Raw genomic sequence first — 6,000 nt, forward strand, 5'->3', positions numbered from 1 at the left:
GGAATCTGTGACTGGTTTGTGTAGACTGTATGCTTCGTGGTCATTAAAAGCTCTTTCACATTGTCGAGTGTAATATTGAATACCCACATGTCTTCAAAGACTTTTGAAACTGAGATGGACCGTAAAATGTCCCGGGTGTACGAGGGTTAAAATAATACTATTCTAAAGCATTCTTATCGTTCGACCGGCCTCGGTGGCGTCGTGGTTAGGCCATCGGTCTACAGGCTGGTAGGTACTGGGTTCGGATCCCAGTCGAGGCCTGGAATTTGTAATCCAGATACCGACTCCAAACCCTGAGTGGGTGCTCCGTAAGGCCCAATGGGTAGGTGTATACCACTTGCACCGACCAGTGATCCATAACTGGTCCAACAAAGGCCATGGTTTGTGCTATCCTGTCTGTGGGAAGCGCAAACAAAATATCCCTGGCTGACTGTCGTAAAAATGTAGCCTATGTGGCGACAGCGGGTTTTCTCTCAAAATCTGTGTGGTCCTTAACCATATGTCTGACGCCATATAACCGTAAATAAAATGTGTCGAGTGCGTCGTTAAATAAAACATTTCTTTCTTTCTTTCTTCTTCTCTATAACGTCGACCATATTAATATAATCACAGAATGGTGACCATTTCTCATGCGATTCGGTGCCATAGGTTCGAGTCCCATACATACATACATACATAATGCATGCATACATAGTGGTTTAGATTTAGTCATTTTCGAGCATTCCATATGTTTCTTTTATAGCCAGTGACGGGACGTAACTCAGTGGTACAGCGCTCGCTTGATGCACGGTCGGTCTGGGATCATTGGGCTATTTCTCGTTCCAGCCAATGCACCACGACTGGTATTTCACACATTATTTTTACACAGTTCTTTACACTGTGTTTTTATTTAACTTTTGAATTTTTTTATAATGTTTATAATCACATTATTTTTGTATTTTCCATAGCTTGACACCCAAAAGCGGACGCATTTTTCGTGCTGGGGTGTCGTTAAACATTCATTCATTCATTCATTCATTCATTCATTTATTCATTCATTTATTCATTCATTCATTCATTCATTCATTCACCACTGGGGGCGAGACGTAGCCCAGTGGTAAAGCGCTTGCTTGATGCGCGGTCGGTTTGGGATCCCTTGCTGCTAATCGAAAAGAGTAGCCCATGAAGCGGCGACAGCGGGTTTCCTCTCTCAATATCTGTGTAGCCCTTAACCATATGTCTGACGCCATATAATAAAATGTGTTGAGTGCGTCGTTAAATAAAACATTTCCTTCATTCATTCACCACTGGCCCTATATTAGAAAGATAATCGACATGCTGGAGAATACTGTTCCAAATTACGGGAGCAAACTCGTATTTGCTTTCCAATATGACGAGTTGCTCCCCTTATTCAATTACGTTGATCTAAATAAATGGGACCGGCCTGGGCGGCGTCGTGGTTAAAACACCGGACTACAGGCTGGTAGATACAGGGTTCGCAGCCTGGTACCGGCTCCAATCCAGAGCGAGTTCTTAAGGGCTCAATGGGTAGGTGTAAGGCCAATACACCCTCTTCTCTCTTACTAACCAACTAATCAACTAATAACTAACCCACTGTCCTGGACAGACAGCCCAGATAGCTGAGGTGTGTTCCCAGGATAGTGTGTTTGAACCTTAATTGGATATAAGCAAGAAAATATGTTGGAATTAAATTAATAAATGGGACCGGCCTCGGTGGTGTCGTGGTTAAGCCATCGGACTACAGGCTGGTAGATACCGGGTTCGCAGCCCGGTACCGGCTCCAACCCAGAGCGAGTTCTTAAGGCCTCAGTGGGTAGGTGTAAAACCACTACACCTTCTTCTCTCTCACTAACCACTAACAACTAACTCACTGACCTGGGCTGACAGCTCAGATAGCTGAGGTGTGTGCCAAGGACAGCGTGCTTGAACATTAATTGGATATAAGCACGAAAAGAAGTTGAAAATAAAATAAATGGAGTGTAGGTCGATTCTAGTGAGTAGATATCACCAATACTCTATCGGTGGCGTGGTTCGTGCTGCCTTGTAGGTGGAACGCTGAATATGACATAGTCCTCATTCAGTTAAGTGTATATGCGAAGATGTTTAAAAATAAAAATAGATAAATTGTAAAAATCACGAATACTCTGTGACTGCTGTATCAGTGGCCGTGGTACGTGCTGTCCTGTAGGTAGAGTTCTGCATATAACATATCATTTGCTGCCGACAAGCGTGCGCTACAACAGCTTGATCTGAATGTGCACGTTAAGCCCTATGACCTGACCTGACCTGGCCTGCTGTGACTGCAGCGGGTTTCTTCTCTCACCGTGTAGTCCAAGTTTCGCAGTAATCAAGATGCCGGCCATTTTAATAGCCGTTGTTTAAAATGTGTTGGGGGTGTTGCTAGATTCACTGTCCTGAGTAACATGTTCGCTGTAACCTGTTTTCTACTAACGGGACGGATTTGGGGACGTAGCCCAGTGGTAAAGCGCTCGCCATTGGGCTATATACGTTCCAGCCAGTGCACCACGACTGGTATATCAAAGGCCGTGGCATGTGCAATCTTGCTATCTTGTCTGTGGGGTGGTGCATATACAACATCCCTTGCGACCAATGGAACAATGTAGCTGGTTTCCTCCTTAGGACTCTATGTCAAAATTACCAAATGTTTGACATACAATAGCCGATGATTAACAAATTAATGTGCTGTAGTGGTGTCGTTAAGACAACGGTCTAACTTTTTCTACTAACAGCCTTTTTACGACTAAATTACACATTCATTGCATTTTATTATGTAAAATATATACTTATATATAGAACATTTTTGTCTTGTGTTCTTATTTATTTAAACGCAATGCCTGTTTAACATTTCTCCATTGTTCTTCTTCTTCGTTTGTCTTTGCACCCACCCACCCCCTCGGACCGTACAGCCGATGCCAGATGCCACCCAGGTCGAATCAACTACCGTAAAAACACTGTGCTAAATATTGTGTACAAAGATCAATTCCATTTATTCAACCGTAATGGCGAACGCCATGTTTGTTACCCAGCTCGGAAGAGGCTATATTGAACTAGTCCAAGCACCCGGACTATACCAGAGCTAGACGGACATTTGGAAGGTTATGACGCTGTAATTAGAGTGTCAAAACCGCCCAAATGTCTTTCCAGCTCTCTTACAGTCAGAGTACTGGGGCTAATATTTAACTTTCGTGTTGTTTCAAAACGTATCGTACATATCCCCCCCCCCCCCCCCCCCCAAAAAAAAAAAAACCCCCAGGTTAAATCAGAACATCGTTTCCAATAGAGACGTATTTACGACGTTTTCGCTTGCAGCTAACGTGTACGTCACAGAGCATTCAATTTCAGGTTAACTCATACGTTACAGACCATGTTCATTTCATTGGATGGAATGTCTGTGGTGACCGGGTCATCATCTACAAACAACAATCATATTTCTTTAAATCAGTAACACATATGTGTGTTATTGACATGTGATATCATAAAACGACGCATGATGTTCTTACGAACGGGTGTGCAAGAAAATTAATTAATAGTAATGATTAAAATGAATGTAAAATTACGTGATATGAAACAAAGGTAAACTTTGAGCTATTTCTCCTTCTATCCAGTGCACCACGATTGGTATATCAAAGTCCGTGGTATATACTACCCTGTCTGTGGGATGGGGCATATAAAAGACCCCTTGCTGCTAATCGAAAAGAGTAGCCCATGAAGTGGCGACAGCGGGTTCCCTCTCACGATATATGTGTGGTCCTCAACCATATGTCTGACGCCATATAACCGTAAATAAAATGTGTTGAGTGCGTCGTTAAATAAAACATTTCTTTCTTTCTGTATGCTAGTTTGTCACACAAAGTGAACTTTGATTATAAACATATTTAAATTATAATTTTAGGAACAATTAGTTAGCATTTTCAGCAACAATCAAATGTTGATATTTATAATCGATTTTCCATGACGTAATTGACGTCAGAGGACGGGACATAGCCCAGTGGTTAAGCGCTCGCATGATGCGCGATCAATTTAGGATAATATCCCCGTCGGTGGGCCCATTGGGCTATTTCGCGTCTTAGCCAGTGCACCACGACTGGTATATCAAATGTCTTGGTATGTGCTATCCTATCTGAGGTGCATATAAAAGATTCCTTGTTACTAATGAAAACAATCCCTCTCTAAGACTAAATGATAAATCAATGTGATCTGGCAGTGTCGTTAAACAAAACAAACATTGAAGGGACATTCCTGAGTTTGCTGCAATTTTTAAGATGTTATTGACTAACAGAGAGTTTTTAACGATTATAATTACATATCAAATATATTTTTCTGTATAAAATATTAGTGGCTGTATATTAAACGTGTTTCTGATCGTTTTAATATTTGTACTAGGCTCATTTCAAAATCCAATTTGGGCTTCTTACAAATATTAAGACGACCAGAAACACATTGAATATGCAGACACTAATATTCTAAACAAGAAAATATATGTAAGTTTATTCGTAGAAAAAAAAGTATTTGTTGGAAACATCTTACAATGGAGCAAAGTCAGGAATGTCCCTTTAACTCTTACTCAGTCTGTCTCTGTCAGCTTCCCCAGGCGTCAGTGCAGGGCATGGGTTTCGAGTGTCAAAACCCCTTCCAGCTCAAGCAACTTTTCTTTCTTTTTGCAATGCATTTTTCAGAAGGGGGGGGGGGGGGGCATGGGTATGGTATGGTATGGTATGGTATGGTATAGGGATTAACGTGCACATTCAGAGAAAGCTGTGTTAGCGCACGCCTGTCATGGGCCGGCCCCTCCTTCCAGGACAGGAAAGGGTTGGGATGGGTGGAAGAAGGGACCGCCTGCATTGGCAGGTGTAAGGGAGCACGAGCAGCCCGACCGGGGTCGGTAACGGGAGGGGGGGGGGGAGTGGGGGGGGGACTTGGAGGGGGGAAGTGTGGAGCATGACTCGACACCTCTATGAATTTCGTTCGCCACAATATAAATCCCACTCGTTAAAATCCATGCACACGCGCCTGTCCCCCCACCCCCTCCCATCTCTAGATATCCCCGACCCTATCTGCCTGTATATCTCTCTCTGTCACTCTCTGTTTCTCTTCCTCGCTTCCCTGCTCCCTTCTCCCTTCTCCCTCTCCCTCCTTGTCTCTCTCCTCCCTCGTACAGCGTGTATACACACTGCGCAATAAAGGCATCTCCGATTAAACCACGGCGCAGACTGAGTATGAGGCCCCAGCCTTTGATATAATTTGTTATCTATCAGTAACACCCAGCGCGTCAGGCTGATTAGAACTTTCTAAATATTTGCTATTATTCCGGCACCGTGGTCGCCGACCGTGCTGTCTGTCTGCGGCAAAAAGCGCGAGTTTACTAGTGCCGGCGCGACAGAACGTAAATCAAAGAGAAGGTGTGGAGGAACTGGAGTCTGAAAGTTGGCAGAAAATCCTCCCAGGGGTCAGTGGGTGCGATCTAGACCATTCCTAGCTCTCAACTGTCGAGTTACCTGTTATATTGTACTGCATGTTGGAAATACCTGCGAGGTTTGTTTGTTGTTGTTGTTGTTGTTGTTGTTGTTTTTTTGTTTTTTTTTATATTCAAGTAAGCAGCCGGTAAGTTTAAAAGGATATTCCTGAGTTTGCTGCATTGCAAGATGTTTCGGACTAATACAATATTTCTTCGATTAAACTTACATATTAAATATTTCGACGCCATATAACCGTAAATAAAATGTGTTGAGTGCGTCGTTAAATAAAACATTTCCTTCCTTACATATTCAATATATTTGTTGTTTAGAATATCAGTGTCCGTATATTCAGTGTGTTTCTGGTTGTCGTAATATTTGTAAGAAGCCCAAACTGGATTTTGTATTCAAATAATTTCGTACGTATGAACCAAATATTTTAGGAAATAAAATGAAATTTAACCTAGTACAAATATTAGAACGATCAGAAACACGTTTAATATACAGCCACTAATACTTTATGCAT

The sequence above is a fragment of the Gigantopelta aegis genome, chromosome 1 (assembly GCF_016097555.1).
Source record: "Gigantopelta aegis isolate Gae_Host chromosome 1, Gae_host_genome, whole genome shotgun sequence".
In the NCBI taxonomy this organism is placed as follows: Eukaryota; Metazoa; Mollusca; class Gastropoda; order Neomphalida; family Peltospiridae; genus Gigantopelta; species Gigantopelta aegis.